Genomic DNA, 19,311 nt, shown 5'->3' on the forward strand with positions numbered 1-19,311 from the left:
GTATTGCTAGTAAGATTTGTCCTTTATTGCTACAATTTATTTTCCTTACTACTTAGTAAGACACTATGTGATTTTTGTCTTTACTATCTACTCTGTGGATATTCTTACCTCTGCTGGATATGCTCGTAGGACTGGAGTGCTTAGGCCTTACTGCACGCACATATTCAAATAGAGTAGAGGATGCCAAGCAGATTGCTAGGTAACTATGCATTGTCCAGCCCACCAGCAGTTTAGGGGAGATCTGTTCCTGTGAGTTCTCAGCAGCATTCTGCCTTCCTCACTCACGGTCTTTGGGTAAAGGGGTTGTGGTATCTCGATATGGTTTTGATTTTTGTTAGCCTGTTGGCTGATGAGATTGAGCATTATGTTAACTGGCCATTTGGACAGCCTCTCTGAGGGGATGTGCCTGTTTAGGCCTTTCATCCCTATCTATTTACTTTGTATTTATTTTTGGTCCTCGGGATGGAGCATGGAACCTCCTACAAAGCACACACTCTGCCACTGAGCTGCTTGCCAAGCTCCTGCCCATTTTTTAAATAGTTTTCTCTGTTTTTTTTTTTTTCTTTATTGTTTTTAAAAGTTCTTTATATGGGCTAGAGAGATGGCTGCATTGTTAAGAGCACGTATTGCTCTTCTGGAGCACCAGAGTTCAGTTCCCAGCACCCACATGGTGGCTCACAACCCTCTTTTCCAGGACATCTGATACCTTCTGATGCTCATACAAGCATGCAGGCAAAACAGTCATCTATAGATAAAGTAAAACATAAGCTCTAATTTTTAAAAGGTCTATGTCCTGTATATAAGTTCTTTGTTAAATAGATGTATCACAGATTCTTTAATGTTACTTGATGTTTCACTCTCGAGAAGCAAAACTCTCAGTAGAATTTTTTGTGCTTATTTTTTTTCCATTTGTGAATGTTTGTGTGCATGTATGTGGACACATGCCTGCCACCACAGTGCACCATGGAGATCAGAGGACAGCTTTGTAGAGTGGTTCTCTCCGGTCTTATGTGAGCTTCAGGAATCAAAGCAAGTGCTTTTTCCTGCCAAGCTGTCGCTGGCCAGCCCAGAGCTCTCCATTTCTACTAACCTTTTCCCTAGTGGTTAAGTGCTTTTGTGTTCTGTCTAGGAATCATTTTTCTGAGGGCCAGGTGTGGTAGCGCACGCCTTTAATCTCAACACTCTGGAGGCAGAGGCAGGCTGATCTCTGAGTTCAGGCCAGCCAGGAATACATAGTGAAGCTTTATTTTTCTATAGTTAACACTAAGTGGATACTCCTTTTAAATTCTTTTCCTTGGTTTCATTTCTCCTTTTTGCTAAAACTTTGGAAGATTCTGACCTTTTAGCATACCTTCCTAAGGGCAAGGTTTTGAAAGCAGCCAGGACTGAGAAAGAAGCTTGGCTAAGACTCAGCTCAGGTGGCTGAGAAGCAGAGCTGAGATTCTCTCTGTCCTATTAACCATACAATAGTTTAAAATCAGAGTCTACCCAAGAATCACATTGCCTTTATATTGGTATTTTTAAAAATTCTCCTTTTATGTCACAAAATTTAAAACATGGTCATATTCATGATCACTAACTAAGGTTCCCAGAGGACACACTTTCTTCTAGCCCATTCTTATTCTTTTAGCGTTTCTGTTTACCCCATGTAAGCCCGTTCTAAGGGATGAACTGTCCCACAGACGGGAACCACTCCAGTGGCAGCATCTCTCCACGTGTCAGCCTTGCTGCTGAGGAAATGGAACAGCAAAAGCAGCCAGAGAGTGCTGATGGTTTGTGTGTGGCAGCGGGCGGGGGAGGTGCGTGTTAGCGTCAAAAAACACGGTCACGGAAAATGGAAGAAAACAATCAGAAAGAGTCATCAGCCTCGACTGCAGCTGAGCCCAGCGTGGTCACCTCTGGCTGGGTGCTGTCATTTCCCTACTACAGAAGTGGATCCAGGGAAGAGCCAAGAGGAGGTAAAAGGCAATTTGAAGTTTCAGAATAAATTGGCTGTTTGTGGTGTGATGTGATAAGTAGATGGAGGGAAGGAGATCGATGGTATATTTCCAGTCAGTTGAGAGAAAAGCATTTCCTGCTACAGAAAACTTTTTGTTGTTTTGTGGATATCTTGGATTAAGTTTTCAAAATATTTTTATGTTTGATGAAACCCACAACTTACTGTGTGAAGAATATTTTTCACTCATGGTTAAATGTCCATAAGTTTAGAAAGAAGTATAAATCACATGTGTGTCTCTCTTACACCTTTGACAAACTATTCTCTAGCTAGACCAGTTTGTACGGATTGTTCTCTGAACTGTTCCGTACTTACCCTCTCAGAATTAAGAGGCCAGAACCAATTGTTGAAAGTTCAGATGGTTCATAATCTCTTTGAAGACCAGTAGCCTTATGGGTTTCTACTTCAAATAACTTTCTACCTTGATGTCTTTCTACCTGGCCAGGTGTTGCTTTGAAATGGGCGGTGTGGAAGGGAGACCTTTCAACACCAGTTCTCTGGCTCAGGATCCCCGCCCCTCAGCCGTTAAATAACATTAAGCCTTAGAGTACTGAGATCTCATTGGCACCTACAATATGCCTCCTGGGGTGCTCTGTATTTGTGAGGTTGATGGTTACAGGTGCATCCAGCTGGGCTGAGGAGTGAGGTTGCTTTTTCTTCTGCCTTCCTTCGCCAAGAACCTCGACCTGGATTCCATGGAATTCACACCACATCTCTGCAGAGCTCTCGCTTACCTCCTAAGCAGCACAAGGCATAGTTGGCTCCCAGGCACCTTGGCTGTGTTCCTTGGGCCCTGCCGTGTCCTGGACGCTGGCGATTCAGTCCAGGTCAAGGCAAAAGTAACAAGTTGTGAAGTCTTCTAAGGCTAGTTGAATTTGGAAGCTGATTTCTTCCAGAGCCTCTAGGTAAGAGCCCTGCTCCCAGTGTGTGGAAACAGAGAAAGCTGCTGAGCAAATGCTGTTTAAGCTGCTCCGTCTGTAGTCAGGTCACACACGAACCTCACAGCTCCTCCTGCAGATTCAGACATTTGCTTCCACTAAATGATAGGCATGTGACAGTCTTGTCTTCTAGCCATTCCTGTCATTCATGTATACGTTACTTCTTTTCAGCATGCAGGCTCTTAGCATCTTGAGGGACTGTCAAGAGTACCATTTAGACTGTGGTTCTCCATGCTGCCCACATATTGGAATTGCCTGAATACCTGTCTTAGCCCTTTCAGGTTGCTGCAACAAAATACAAATACCACAGATGAGATGGTTTACAGACAATAGGAAGTTACTTTTCACAGTTATGGCTTAAGAACTCAAAGATCAAGGAAGATATGTGATGAGGAAAGCCTATTCCGATTTCATAGGTGACACCTTTGGTGGTGTCATTGCATGGTGGAAGGGATGAGACAATTCTCAGGCCCCTTTTGTAAGGACACTAATCCCATCGGGGACCCAACCATCTCCAAAGGCCCACCTACTAAAATCATCACTGTGGAGATCTGCAGAGTGGGATAATTTGAGATGTCTTACGAAAGGTGAGAAAACTCCATCACCAAGATCGTTTCCTCCCAGGGCCTTCTACCACAGTCACCATGGTTCACATTAGCTTCCTATTTCACCAAGGCCCAGTCAAAGTTTACAGCTTATTTCATAGGTGCTGGGACCAGAGAGGAGTGAGACTGAAAGACTGTGAGAGGACAGTAGTTAAAAACTGGATGCTGTGTCCTGGATGTTATGTGGTGTCATGTGCAGGACCGTGTGTTCAGTCCCCAGCACCACTTTGGTAGGAGGGGATCTGAATGCTGCCCTCAGCAGAGACTAGTGTTGCATCAGCCTGAGGCCAGCGGCATCAGTAGCACTTCTGATAGTTTTGATTCATGGTGATTCTGGGGGAGGTGGAGTATTATAGGGAAACTTCCAACCTGATCTGGGAGACAATTGAGTATTGAACATGAAGTAAAGAAACTCATTTTAGGTTACATGTAGAAGGTCACCCAAATAATTAGTCATACTGTTGATGGAAAAAACAAACAAAAAACCCCACAGCCAAATTTGAGTGTGAGCATGTCCCAGGAAACACAGAGCTAGGTTACCCTACCCCACGTTCCAAGTTCCAGGGTGGAAGAGTTTTATATTCAGACTTTCTCTGGACCACTAGCACTCCCAAATAATAATACAGAGACTTCTTATTAATTATAAAAGCTTGCCCCTAGCGTACACTTGTTCCCAACTAGCTCTTAAAACTTTAATTAACCCGTTTATATTAATCTACGTTCTACCACATGGCTCATTACCATGAACACCCCCCCCCAGTTCCTTTCTTTCTTCGGAAGTCCCACCTATCCTCTCCTGCCTAGCTATTGGCCGTTCAGCTCTTTATTCAACCAATCAGAAGTTGCCTTGGCAAAGACCCATCTTCACAGTCTACAAAAAGATTATCCCACAATAGAGGGTTTTTTTTTGTTTGTTTTTTTGTTTTTTTTTTTTTTTTTTTTTTTTGTTGTTGTTTTTGTTTTTCGAGACAGGGTTTATCTGTATAGCTTTGCGCCTTTCCTGGGACTCACTTGGTAGCCCAGGCTGGCCTCGAACTCACAGAGATCCACCTGCCTCTGCCTCCCGAGTGCTGGGATTAAAGGCATGCGCCACCACCGCCCGGCCACAATAGAGTTTTATAGTAACAAAACAAAGAGCGTTATAAATCAAGGTATTTTGAAAATACATTGGTGGAAACATCAGAGAGGCAGAACAAGATGGGGGAATCTCTCCTATAGGCCTCAGATACTGTCCGATGACATTCTTAGCTTTGGGGTTGGTGAAAGTCAGTAATTTCCAAAAGATTTTTGTCTGTTAATCACAGGATGTTAGGTCTGACACAGAGATGGGCAAGGTATGGCTATTTAGAGGGCTAAAGCTAGCCCAAGAGGAAGTAAAATTTAGGCTCTGGACCTGCAACATTTCAACCTCCCCATATCACTGCAGTTCTAGTCAGTCAGCCAGCCTGTGCAGACAGGTACAGAGGGGTCCCAATCAGAGGAACAGTTAGTGCAAAGGGCTGAGGTAGGACAGAGCAGAGGATGATGTTTGGGGTGAGGGGCAGTCCAGGTGCAATTGACAGGCTGTTTCTGCTGGAAGTGCAGCTAGTGTAGGTGGTCCCACTAAGGAGAGATGGTAATTAGCCTCTGCTGTGTCCCAGCTGGAACGTGGTTACTAAAGATGTGTACATAGATGTGTGTACAGTGAAGATGTGCACAGCATAGTTGTGCCTTTCTTTGCATTCCTCACTTGTTTCCAAGAGAAGGGAACTGACTCTTGCCTCCCCAGAGATTTTAGTGTCTGTTCTGTAGCACAAGCCCTGATGATCACCTGTGGCTCCAGATCCCCAGGCGCAGAAGAGTGAGCTGCATGTAAATGGCTTCTTTTAAATCTCTAGCAGTCTGGGTGTAGTAGCGCACACCTTTCATCCCAGCACTAGTTCAGGAACACAAGTTAGTGATGAACTTCTATGGAGCCCAATCCAAAGAATTCTTTACATTCTCAAATCCCTTTGCCCTCTGAAAGATACCAACCTTCCTTGTATCTTCAAATTCAACTCCCAGGGCCACAGTGAATACACCAACAGTATGAACCTGCAGACACTTGGCCAGAAGACCTCACACCTGAAGTTTCCACACCGCACTGGAAGTCACGATAGTAAATGTCCTCCACACCAACGTCCTCCCAGTTCTGGGAGAAATGGATGTGGTTCCAGCAGCATGCAGGTCACAAGTACGTGGAAGACCCAGTGACGCAGCCAAAGGAAGTCACTTCTTTTTAAAATAAAATTTTATCATATAGCCTAGGTTGGCCTCAAACTTGCGATCCTCCTGACTCAGCCTCTCAAATGCTGGGTTATAGGTGTGTTCAACCACACCCAACCTAAGACAATTTCATAGTACTTCAGTTTATAAAAGAAATACATGTGAATAATCAGGGTTATCTCTGGGTATTTAAAATTCATTCATGCTTTTAAAAAAGTTTTCTAAATGAGCACGTAGCATTTTACTAGAAAACAGTTATTTTAAATGGCGTCTTTGGGGGCTTTGTTTTGTATTGTGGTGAGGATTGAATGAAGCCTCGCTCACACCAAGCATGAGCTGCACTACTGGGGACTGATCTCAAGGGCTTCTTCACCAAGCTAAACCCTACCCCCAAAATGTCTTCCTTGAGTAAAAGAATCAGACACAAAGGACACATACTGTGTGCTTCCGTTTATATCTCATTTCTGGATTAGAAAAATCCATAGGGATGGAAGGTAAGTTAGTGCTTTCAGAGGGAAAAAGAGGGAACAATAAATGACTGGTCAGGGGATTGGGTGGCTTTGGATATGAAGTCAAGTTCTGGAAGTAGTGGGGCTGATTGCACACCCTCGTGAATGTACTAAAAAGTGTTGAATAGTGATGCTTACAGTCAACTTCATGGTAAGCGAGCTATCTCAATAAGCTACTGTGTCTTAAAAATAAATGCAGGTAGACTAGCTCAGAAGCAGGGACTGGGGGATGGTGGACAAGAGAAGGTAAGAACAAGATAGGACTGAATTCAGTTCTGTTTAAAAACTACAGCTATGAGAAATACCCATGAAGCTGGAGAGTGGTGGCGCACGCCTTTAGTCCCAGCACTCAGGAGGCGGGCGGGTGGATCTCTGTGACTTGGAGGCCAGCCTGGTCTACAGAGCAAGTTCCAGGACAGCCAGGGCTATTACACAGAGAAACTCGGTCTCAGAAAAGAGAGAGAGAGAGAGAGAGAGAGAGAGAGAGAGAGAGAGAGAGAGAGAGAGAGAGAGAGAGAGAGAAGAAACAAACAAAAATACGCATGTATGGCTCTTTTTGTCTTTAGGGTTGTTTTTCTTTTTTATTTACTTATTGTCTATTTTTGAGACTATAATTTAATTGCATATACATATATATATATTTCTAAATATAACCTGTTGAGTCCATATAATGTTACTTGTATTTATGTTTCCAAGGCTGACCATTTAGCACCAGATAGTGAATTGGTATGTTCTTTTCTGGGGAGGACCTCCTCTCCTGCTCCTGGCTTTACTCTGTTGCCTGTAGTTCATTGTGTAGAGTTGAAGCCTTGTGGGCTTTTACCCTTACAGTGTGGTGTGTTTGTTGGTGTCCTTGTTCAGCTTACATGTGGACAGTCATGTTGGTGAGACTTTTTCTGATGTTACTGGGAAACACAATCTCACAGCCAAAGTCCTTGATCCTCTGGCTCTTACATTCTTTCTGCCCCTTCTTCTGTTCCCTGAGCATTAGGTGTGGGGATGTTTTCTCTAGATGCATCCATTGAGACCTGGGCTCTACAACCCTGCATTTTGATTGGTTGTGGTTTTCTGTAACATTCTCCATCTGTTGCAAAAAGGAGTTTCCTTGATAAGGAGTGAAGACTACCCTTATCTGTGAGTGTAAGGACAGATGTTTATAGATTGTTATGGATTAGGCTGGTTTGATAAATTAATGGTTATAGGTTTTCTTCCAGTAACCATGATTTTACTAGTGTTGGGTAGTTGACTAGGTTTCTAGTACCAGGTATGGTATCCCTTTTGTTAAGCAGGTATTAAAGTCCAATTAGAGAGCTGCTGGTTATCACCAAGTTCTATGTGCCACTAATGCACCCATAGGGTATCATGGCATGCTGGTCTTGTTATGGTTCATAGATGTCATAGCAGGGTAAGACTTGTCTGCTGTGGTGCTTTGAATAGGAATGGCCTCCATAGGCTTTGTCACCAGGAAATGCCACTGTTTGAGAAGGATTAGGACGTGTGGCCTTTTTGGAAGAAGTGTGTCACTGATGGAGGGCTTTAAGGTTTCAAAAACCCAAGCCAGGCCCAGTCTCTCTCTGCCTGCAAATCAGGATGTAGCTCTCAGCTACTTCTCCAGCACTATGCCTGCCTGTATCCTTGCCATGATGATAATGGACTAAACCTCTAAGCGAGCCCCCAATTAAATGACTTCTCTTATAAGAGTTGCCTTGGTCATGATGTCTCTTCACAGCAATAGAACAGTGGCTAGGACAGTTGCCTTTCTCCTTTGGAAGCTTGTATTGTAAAAGCTAGTCCTTAGGGAGGGAATATTCAAGTCTATTCCAGCTCAGAGGTCCTTGGCACCTGTTCCTGAAGTTCATGGTGTCTTCAGCAATAGGGACTTACCTTCCACCTCTAGAGGGTAACTGTTGTAGAATATTATTTTAAGGTGTGTTACTTTTGTTTGTGTTGCATTTGTTTAACTCTGTGAAGCTGTGTCACTGTGCCTGTCTAACAGTCTAATAAAGAACTGAACAGCCAATGACAAGGCAGGAGAAAGGATAGGCGGGGCTGGCAGGCAGAGAGGATATATAGAAGGAGAAAACTGGGGGGAGATATCTAGGATCTAGAGAAGGGGCCAGCCACCCAGCTACACAGCAAGCCACAGAGTAAGTGTAAGATTTACAGAAGTAAGAGAATGGGAAAAGCCCAGAGGCAAAAGGTAGTCGGGATAATTTAAGTTTAGGAAAGCTGACTAGAAACTAAGCAAGCCAAGCTAAGGCCAGACATTCATAATTAAGAATAAGCTTCCATGTGTGATTTATTTGGGAGCTAGGTGACAGGCCCCCCCACCCAAAAGTGCCAAAACTAAACAAACAACAGGTAACCAAAGTTAGGTGGTAGATTTATTTTTACCTTTTTGAGAATTCTCCATCCTGAGTTCCATAGTGCCTGCACCAGTTTGCAATCCCACCAGCAGTGAATGAGCTTTCCCCATCCCCATCCCTTCCAGCATTTGTGTCGGTTGTTTGTGTCGGTTGTTCTGTTGATCTTGCCATTCTGACTAGGGTGAGATGACATTTCAGTTGTTTTGGTTTGCTTTTCTCTAATTGCTGGAGATGATGAACATTTTTTTTTTTTTTTTGGTTTTTCGAGACAGGGTTTCTCTGTGTAGCTTTGCGCCTTTCCTGGGACTCGCTTTGTAGCCCAGGCTGGCCTTGAACTCACAGAGATCCACCTGGTTCTGCCTCCCGAGTGCTGGGACTAAAGGCGTGCGCCACCACCGCCCGGCGATGATGAACATTTTTTGAGATATTACTTAGCTTTTTTTTTTTTTGAGATCTCTCTATTCAGGTACCACCAGGCCCATTTTTTAAAATGGGTCATTTGCTTTTTTTTTTTTTTTTTTTTAAGATTTATTTATTTATTATGTACATAGAAGAGGGTGCCAGATCTCATTAAAGATGGCTGTGAGCCACCTTGTGGGTGCTGGGAATTGAACTCAGGACCTCTGGAAGAGCAGTCGGTGCTCTTAACCTCTGAGCCATCTCTCTAGCCCAGGGTCATTTGCTTTTTAGACTTTTTGGTTTGGGTTTTTTTGGGGGGGTGTTTTTTGAGTTTTCTGTATATTCTGGATATTAAACCTCTGTCAAATACATGGCTAGCAAAGATTCTCTCCCATTCACCGGGCTTCCTCTTCATCCTGTTGATTGTTTCTTTAGCTGTGCAAAAGCTTTTTGGTTTCATTGAAATGAAGCAATAAAGTAAAGCAGGCCAGGGATTGCTAATCTAGAGTTTCTTTAAGAGATGAGTTTCACAAATATTCATCTTCTTATTATGATTCATAATGAACATAGTCCTTGTATTGAATGTTATATTATGGCGTGTAATTTGGGGATGGGAAGTCTGAGGGAAAGGCCATAAAAATGCATTACAGTCAATAATTAAATAAGGTCTTTTCTGGAAAGAAAAAAACTTAAAGTGGAAAACAATTGGAAGCATGTTTTTTGGAACTACAGCACTCAGAGTTCACTTTAGAATTCTGTTGAGTTGGGTCCATTCTCACCTCTGCTCTCCTGCTTCAAAGCTGTGAGGCAGTTAACAAGCTAATAATTTCCTTTTAAACTGTACCTTTTAAAATTAATATATAAACTAGGAATAGTGGCCCACACCTTTAATCCCAGCACTTTGAGAGACAAAGACAGAGGGTGAGTTTGAGACCAACCTGATTTACATAGTGAGTTCCAAGCCAGCAGAGCTACATAGTGAAACCCTGTCTCAAATAAATAAATAATATATAGACATAAAAGTATTAATAAAGCAGTCAGCGGGTGTGGGCACGTTTATCCACATGAGCAAGCAGGTGATCTCTGTAGTTGAGCATGGTACAATGACTCAGAAGCGCAAAGCTACGAGAACTGTCTCGAAAAAAAAAAAAAAAAATAAATAAATAAAAAATAAAAAAGCATGTTTCATAAAAAGACTCCAATGTCTTTTCTGTGATTTATACATACTGTGAGTAACTCAGTTTGCTCATTTTCTCATAGTCCTTAATTTTAGAAAGACAGTCAAGATGAACTTTTATCATCAAAGTTCTTACCACCTTAAACCATAATAACATCAGGCTGACACTGCTGAACCTGAGCGAAATCTTGTCTCAGATGAACGGGTCAACTCTAGCCAACCATGTTTTTGTTTTTTTTTTTAAGAGAAGTTCCAGGTCCATCTCTAAAGCACATGTTGGGGTCACATAGCACAACAGAGACCTTTATCTAGACACCCTGCTCAACCAGAGTTGTTTCCAATCCGGGCCTCTACAGAAGTGTGCTGACCCTTGGCTTAGATAAAGCCATGAAAGATTCGTTGTTCAAATCCTGTTTGGTTCTTGCATTTCAAACAGCAAGGAACAAGGCTTCAAGTGTCTTGGATTTGCTTGAAGTTTTATCTGAATCCATTCTGTTTCTTGTTTTGTATTGTTAGTTATTCAAGAAGCAGAAGATGCCTACACAGTCATTGACAGACAGACACACACACACAGTCATTGACAGACAGATAGCTATGTTTGAGCTATGTTTGGACTTGTTAACTAAGGTCTTCATCTTCTCCTTTGGAGAAAAAGTCAGTCTGGAGACATCTGGTTTTGAATCTGGACAGAACACCCACGTTGCAGGCGACTTCTGTTACTGCATCTCTGAGTTCCCACAGACAAGCAGTGCAACATGCTAATCCAGTAGCAGGCAGCCTCTGAAATATCAGGCCATTTTGAGGTCTGTGTGTGTGTGTGTGTGTGTGTGTGTGTGTGTGTGTGTGTTCTTTTTTGAGACAGGTCTCTTGAGGGCTACAATTCAAAGAATGTAAAATGTTCTGATTTATTTATTGTCTTCGGAGAGACTCTTTTCTTGACTTCATTATAAATATAGATTCCCAGGAAGCTGCAGAGATGGCTCAGTGCATGTCAGGAAACTAAATTTGGTTTCCAGTACCCACTTCAGCAGCTCACAACTGCCTATAATGTAGTGCTAAATATTCAACACCCTCTTCCGGCCTCTTTGGACACCCCCCCCACACACACACACCTCCTTACACACATAAATATAAATAAAACTAAAACTTAAAAAAAAGACTCCCAGTGGAAAATAACCGTATGGTCTTTGCCAGAGAGCTGTATTCACCCATCGCCTGTGATCTATGATACAGTGGGTTGTGAAGATGTTTGAAATGGCCCAGGCCTTAATCTTAAAAGCTGAAGCAGGCCGGGCGGCAGTGGCTCACTCCATTAATCCCAGCACGCAGGAGGCAGAGCCAGGCAGATCTCTGTGAGTTCAAGGCCAGCCTGGTCTACAGATCAAGATCCAAGACAGGCACCAAAGCTGCACAGAGAAACTCTGTCACAAAAAAAAGAAAAAAAGAAAAGAAAAGAAGAAAGAGAAAAAGACTGGCCCTGGGCTGGCACTGGGAAGCTTGGGTTTCAGGAGGGCCCCTCCTACCCTGATAGATAAGAGTAGCTCACCATGTCTACACTGTTCTCTCAAATACTGGTTCATGTTGAACACCTCCTCTCTTTCTGAGTACCTGCAGTGTAGCCTGTGCTAGGCAAAGGCTCCTGTGTGACCAGGCCCCAGAAAAACCCTAGGCATGGCACCTCTTGTGAGATTCCCTGGCTGGCACCATTCACTGCACATTGTGAAGGGTGAAGCCTGTCCTCTGGGGAAGCCTGCCTTCCTTTGGACTTTGGCCCATCAGCCATTTTCCCCCTCTGATCATTCTGCTTTGTAGCCTTTCAGCCATATATCTGTGACTAGGAGCCAGGTGTAGTGGTACATGCCTAAAATCCCAGCACTAGGGAGACTAAGGAAGGAGGATTGAGAGTTCCAGGCCAGCATGGACCAGGCAGTGAGGCTCTTGTCTCGAAAAATTAAAATAAAACAAGCAAACAAAACCCCCTGTAACTAGAAGTAATTGTGAGTGGTTGGGACTCTCTTGAGGCCTGAGTCCTCCTGGTGATCACTGTTATTTAGGTATATTGAAGAGTGAAGCACCAATACAGGCCACAGCATGGATGTGCCTTGAAGATGTTATGCCAGGTGAATTCAAGGCAAGTCAAAAAAAAAAAAATATATGTTACATGATTGTGTTTACATGGAAGGTCTAGAATGGGAAAATCATAGAACAGCATTATTGGTTACCAAGAGCTTGTGGGGGAAGGGAAAGGCGGGAAGGAATATTTAAGAGGTACAGAGAATCCTATTGGGCTTTAAAAAATCTGTTCTGTAATTAGATAGTAGTGATAGACACTAAGTTACCATGAAAACGACTTGGTGGTGGTTCTGTTTTGTTAGATGTATTTTTATTTTTATTTCATGTATATCATGTTTTGCCTCAGTGTATGTCTATGCAACACATGCATGCCTGGTGCCCATTGAGTCCAGAAGAAGGCATTGGATCTCCTAGAACTGGAGTTTCAGATGGCTGTCAACCACTGTGTGGGTGATGCGCATTGAACCTGGGTCCTCTAGAAGAGCAACAAGTGCTCTTAACCACTGAGCCACCTTTCCAGACCCTTGAAACTAATTTTAAATGATACATTTGATATTATATGAATTTTACCTCAATTTTTAAAAAGCCATGATAGGTTCATGCCTGTAATCCTAACACTGAAGAGACTGAGACAGGAGGATTGCTATGTTGGAGGTCAGCCAGGGCTACATGGTAAAAACTGATCTCAAAAAACAAACAAACAAAAACCCCAAACCCTTTTTGAAGTGTTTTGATGGTGTTTATCATTTGTGGGCCGTTTGATGGTTGTGCTAAATCTGAAATCGTCCTTAGTTTTAGTAAAGTAAGTTCCTGGTAAACCTGTTTTCTGAAGAGTATGCTGTCTTTTCTGTTTTGATACATGTTTTCATGCTGCTGTCCTGTACAGCCATTCTTGTCACACTTCTGTCTGCGTCTTCCAGACCGTATTCCAGTATATCTGGATGGACTCACCCCATCTGTGCAGCCTGAGAAAGTGACGTTGCTTTTAGTTTTTCCTTTGCTAGTAGAAGTGGGCCTCTTTCCTGGGTGTGTGGTCCTCTATATATTGCTTCAGTGAGATGCTGGTATAGTTGCTTGGCAGGTTAGAAAAATTCATCTGGTCAACTTTTTTCTTCAAAATTTGTAAGCGATCTTTGTGGCTTACTTTCTATTTTATGTCTGTCAACATTCCATGCATCTATAGTCAGATCTGAAGAAGCCCCCGGGAGCAAGCATCTGGACTGCCCTCGGAGCCACTTGCCACTCCCGGGCGGCGGCAGCACTGTTGTGCCCACCCGCTGGCTCTGTGAGAGTCACCTTCACCTTGCCACATAGCTTGCGCAAAGCTGGGTTTTTCTGTTAGTTGTCTCTTGATCTTTGTCCTAGGAGAGATGAGAACTGATCTCTCTGTCACCACTCTCCTAGCATCTCATCCACTCACAGTTGTATGGAGGTCACATGGAGATGGTCGGCATGAACAGGGTCTGGTAGTCCAGGCCTGGAGTCTGAGCACTTGGGAGGTGGAGGCAGAAGCATCAGATCAAGACCAACCTCAGCTTCACAGTTCATTCAAGGCCTGCCTGGGCTGCCCAGACCTTGTGTCAGCATAGCAAAGCGAGATGATAGGAATCTAATTTGTGGGCTGGCGGGTGCAGCTCATTGGTCAAGGGCTTGCCTGCTGTGCACAAAGTCCTGGGTTTGACCTCCCGGACTGCATAAACCAGGCATGATGACATAACCTGTAATGTCAGCACTCAGGAAGCAGAAGCAGGAGGATCAGGAAAGTCAAGGTCATCCTCAGCTACATACGCCTGGGATACGTGAGACCTTGTGTCAAGGAATAAAGAGGTGCTTTACCTACACCGCATGTCACTTGTGTTGAGAATTGTGTACCCCAGGCCAGCTGGCCCACAGGCTTTCAGGGAGCCCCCTGTCTCCTCCTCCCGTTTTTCCATGGGAGTACTGGACACTACAGTTGCACACTGCCGTGCCTAGCATTAAATAGGTTCTGGAAATTCAAACTTGGGTCTTCTTCACATTTGAGTGCCAGTGTCCACTGAGCCATCTCCAGCCTGAGAAACTCTTTGCTGTTTTTATTTTGTTCTGTTTTCCTCTCTTCTGGTAACAGTTGGGAAGGTTCATTTGAAGGTTCCAGACAGTTTGGGTGTTTCTCTAAAACTGAAGACTTAAAATCTGCTTGGTACTAAATATCCTTTCTTCTGGGAAATATCACAGATCCCTGACATACCCTACCTGTCCCCACGTGTGCCGGAAGCACCTGCCCCTCTGTCCCACCCTCCCATGGTCCCTGGAGGAGTAGAGTCTGACCTTGTCATGGTGTGACCCATTGATTCTGAATAAGGTGTGGCAAGGTCTTTTACTCTGATTGTGAGTTTTTTTTTTTAAATCTTTAATTTCTAGAGTTTTTGCTGTAGATACTTTCAACTACATTTAAAAATTCCTAGCTTGTAGAGCTTCCTTGTGGGCTTATCCTTCATTTCAGTGAATACTTCTGACATGGGTGTCTACAGCACCAAACGAGCACTCTCATCTGTGCTTCGTTTGTGTGACATCTTGGTACTTCACTTATTGTCACCTATCCCGATCACTTGTTTTTGGTGTTCTTCCGACTGTTATTTTTGGTGAACAGCTAACCTGAAAATCCCTCTAAGTGAAGCTTAGCTCACTCATATTTTTATGGCTATTAATACGTCTTCTATAATTCTTGCTATCTTAATTCTGCTTTTAGCATTCTTACTGGTTTCCTTTTTCCTGATTTCTACTCATCCAATAGTTATGTGATGAGATGTGGAGCTGGGAGAGAGGGAGGGAATGTCTAAGCAGTCTTGCCTGAGAAGCTGAGGACCCTGGGGAGGAATTTTGAAGTTTAAAGCTGATGTTCAACTTTTGTCAAATTTGTGTGGAATAAGCAGGTCTTCTCTAATTGAGCAGTTATTGTTCATTTTGTTTTGTGTGTAGATCTGTGGAGCCAGTGCATTAATGAGAAATGGTCTCCCTCTCTCTCCTCATTTACTTACTTACATATTTATTTATTTTTCTGGTTTTTGGTCTCTTTATTATTTCAGCTGGCTCTGTTGTAGTCAGAAATCAGAATTGCAAGCAAAACTAGGCTCTTGCCAAGGATACTTTCCAGGGAAGATGAATTAGAGTCTATGCACCGGCCAGATCAACAGGCATCTCTCCTCAGGTCCATTAGTCCATTCCCTGTCACTATAATAAAATACCCAAGACTGAGCACTTTATAAAGAAAAGCAAGGAGGTAAGTATTACGGGGGTATGGAGACAGGAGAGTCTCTGAAGCTCACCAGCCAGTTTTCCTACCTACCTAAATCAGTAAACTCTGAATGCAGCGAGAGACACTGTCTTAAAAATAAGGGGGCTAGGCAGGCAGGATGCTTCAGTGGGTAGAGAGACAAGTGTGCACAGGCTTGACAGCCTGAGTTGATTTTAGGGTCCCCAGAGTTTCCACTGACCCCCACTTACATGCCATGGTGCACACATGTCTGAACACACACACAGGCGCGCACGCACATAGATAGATAGATAGATAGATAGATAGATAGATAGATAGATAGATAAATTTTAAAAATAATAAGGATGAAACATGACTGAGGAAGACATCCAGGGTCAGTCTTTGGCTTCCATACACAAACATGTGTACATGCATGCACACAAGTAGCACACACAGAAGCAGTTCATTTATTTACTTCTGGAGGGACAGAACGTACCAGCATTAGCCTAGCTCAGTCTGCTGAAGGCCTCATGGTGGGGAGTATCACTATATGTTTCAGAAAGAAGAAAAGATTTTTTTAATATGTTTACCTCATAGAAAAGATAGCCATTTGAGAAGGTAGTTATGCTTTTCATGATCTGAGCACACAGAATATATCAATACTCTATGATAGGCATCACATAAGTAGGCACAGGAGTTAAAAATAAAATTTAAATGCTGGGTGTGGTGGTGTTTAATCACAGCATTTGAGAAGCAGAAGCAGGCAGATCTCTTGTCTAGGGAGTTCCAGGACCATCAGAACTACTTAGTGAGACCCTGTCTTCAAAGATAGACAGACAGGCAGGCAGGCAGCAGACAGATAGACAGACAGATAGACAGATAATCACCAATGTTGCTGAGCATGATGGCTTACCCCTGTAATCCTACCACTTGGGAACAAGAGGCAGATCAAGAGTTCAAGGTCATCCTCAACTACATAGTAGTTCTAGGCTAGCCTGGGCTACATGAGAGCTTATCTCAAAAAAGTAAAACAAAAAACAAAGCTTGAATTTCTGGTGAATTTTTCTGCGTGTATACAAAAGTTTGGCATGATGCCAGTCTCAAGCAGAGAAAAAAGTATTTAAGAAAATGTTAGGTAGAGCAATGGCTCAGAGGCACTTGCTGTTCTTCCAGAAGACCCAGGTTCAAGTCCCAACACCTACATGACAACTGACAGCCATCTGTAACTCTAGTCTCAGGGGATCCGACTCTCTCTTCTGGCTTCCATGGGCACTGTCCACACTTGTTACACAGACATACATGCAAGCAAAATGCCCATACACACAAAAAATTTAAAAAGTCAAAGAAAAACATTGTCAAAAAATGCAATCTCCTACTAAGAATTAAAGTTGATTTAAAGTGCCTTTACTTTTGTCCTTTCCATGGACCATTTGACCTGGACTTAATGCCACTGCAGGTCACGTATGTGGGCCACTGGTATGTAACCTGACATTATCAGAGACCAGAGACCACTCTCAGGGATTTAAAAAGGTCTGATGCTTGTCACTGTTCCCTCTGAGTGCATGTGTCTGCTTAGATAGTAACCGCCCTGAATGAATCTGTGTTGAACATTTTTTCTATTTTATTTTTACCTTTTTTATTGTATTATTTTTTTGTTTGTTTGTTTTTAAAGACAGGATTTCTCTATGTAGCCTTGGCTATCCTGGAATTCCCTCTGTAGACCAGGCTGGCCTTGAACTCAGGGATCCACCTGCCTCTGCCTCCTAGTGCTGGGATTAAAGGCATGCCACTGCCTGGCTGCAATCAAATTTCTTAAAACTCTTCAGCTGTTACTATTTTCCTGGTAAGCATACCCAGAAATATAGAAGAGCCATATATTAGTGTCATTTCTGTTGTGATAAGATACCTTGATGAAAGCAGTTTAGGAGGGAAAAGGTTTGTTTTAGCTCCTAAGTCCAAGTTATAGACCATCATTACAGGTGACGTTGTTGAAGTGGGGACTCAACGCTGCTCACATCACACCCTCAGTCAAGAGCAGAGAAGAATGCATAAATGCATGCACACTTGTGCTTAGCTGGCTCTCCTCTACACTCCATCCAGGCCCACATTCGGGGTGGGTCTTTCTAGTTTAATTAACCCAATTAAGAAAGTCTCCCACAGGCCTTCCTACAGGCCAATACAATCCAGACAGTTCCTCATCAAGACTGTCTTCTCCAGTGATTCCATATTGTCAAGTTGAAGGTTAAAACCGACCATCACAAACAGATTGCTTTCAAATATTTTTTCTCTTACTAAATCCTCAAAGGTCAGTGTGATGGCTCAGCAGTAAAGGTTCTTGTGGTCAGAACTTGTGCTTGACCTGAGTTCAGGCCCTGCGATCCGCATGGTGGAAGGAGAACTGACCCCTGGAAGTTGTCTTCTGATTTCCACATCATTCACGCACACACAGTGTAGATGGAAAAGAAGGTTATCCAAGTTGAAGTTCTAGTTCATAATCTGGGCAAATTATGTCGTTTTCTACGAAATTGTCTTTCCACACAAGCCAGCAATGTGGGTCTAATTCATTTGGATCCGAGATCTTTAAGGGTTTTTAAGGCTGTAATAGCAGGTCATTGCTCCAGTGGAGTTTTAATTCTGGAAGCCTGTGGTACCATCACTGTGAACTCACCCTCGAGAAAGATGATGTCTGAACCGTCATGGGGTAGGGGATGTGTGGAAGAAGAAGGTGAACTGTTGACACATGTGGGCTGAGCCTTAGGACATTAGGCTAAGTGAAATCAGCCAGTCTCGGAAGGACACATACTGTATAGCAGAGAGAAATGGTCTCTGTGTTGTTGAAGGTTGGGTAGAAGGTGGAAGAACCTCTGAGGGCAGTTTAGTAGAATCCATCAAAAGTTACTCTACATGCGTAGCAACCTGTGCATGTCAGGGTACTTACTGCAACAGTGAGTGCCTCTAGGGGAGCCTGGCAGCAACAGGAGCAGCTCTGAGCATGCTTAGCGGGCCTTCTTGTTATCAGAAGGGATGGGGTGCACACTGGTGATGGGAGAGAGGGTGTCAGCTGTCGGCCACGTGATAGACGCTGCTCTCTGAGTGCTTTGTGCTGCACTGTGCTGACTGTAATCAAGTGTTATCTTGATTACAGTCCCCTGTGTTCCACACTGGGTTGCTCTTCTTGGTACTGTGCTAGAATGCCTGATAAGAAGCCACTTAAGGGAGGAAGGGTACTGTGATGTCCATGGCCACAGGCAGCCCATGGTGGTAGGAGCATGCCACTAGGACCCCTTACCTCCTTACATCTCTGGAACAAAAAAAAAAAAAAAAAAAAAAAGAGGAAGGGGCACGCCAGTGCCTAGCTGACTTTCTCTTTTCTCTTTTTGTTCAGTCCAGGACACCAGTGCTGCCCATGTTCAGAGTAGGACGTTTTCCCCAAATTCTCCTAAAACATCCTCAGAGACACATCCAAAGGTGTGTTTCACTAGTGCCCTGGGCATTTCTTTTTTTTTTTTTTTTTTGTTTTTTGTTTTTTGTTTTTCGAGACAGGGTTTCTCTGTGTAGCTTTGTGCCTTTCCTGAAACTCACTTGGTAGCCCAGGCTGGCCTCGAACTCACAGAGATCCACCTGGCTCTGCCTCCAGAGTGCTGGGATTAAAGGCGTGCGCCACCACCGCCCGGCGCCCTGGGCATTTCTTAAACCAACAAGTTGACAATCAAAATTAAGCACCACACATGTGCATTTCAAAGATGTGGGAATTAAAGCTTAAAAGGTTAAA

General features: G+C 43.4%; 1 protein-coding gene across 10 annotated transcripts in view; it reads left to right on the forward strand.

Moving 5' to 3' along the window:
* Specc1 (sperm antigen with calponin homology and coiled-coil domains 1) overlaps positions 1-19,311 on the forward strand; it is a 280,028-nt gene that overhangs the window by 209,387 nt on the left and 51,330 nt on the right. The window lies entirely within an intron of this gene.

This window comes from Peromyscus leucopus, chromosome 8b (assembly GCF_004664715.2).
Source record: "Peromyscus leucopus breed LL Stock chromosome 8b, UCI_PerLeu_2.1, whole genome shotgun sequence".
NCBI classification, from domain to species: domain Eukaryota; kingdom Metazoa; phylum Chordata; class Mammalia; order Rodentia; family Cricetidae; genus Peromyscus; species Peromyscus leucopus.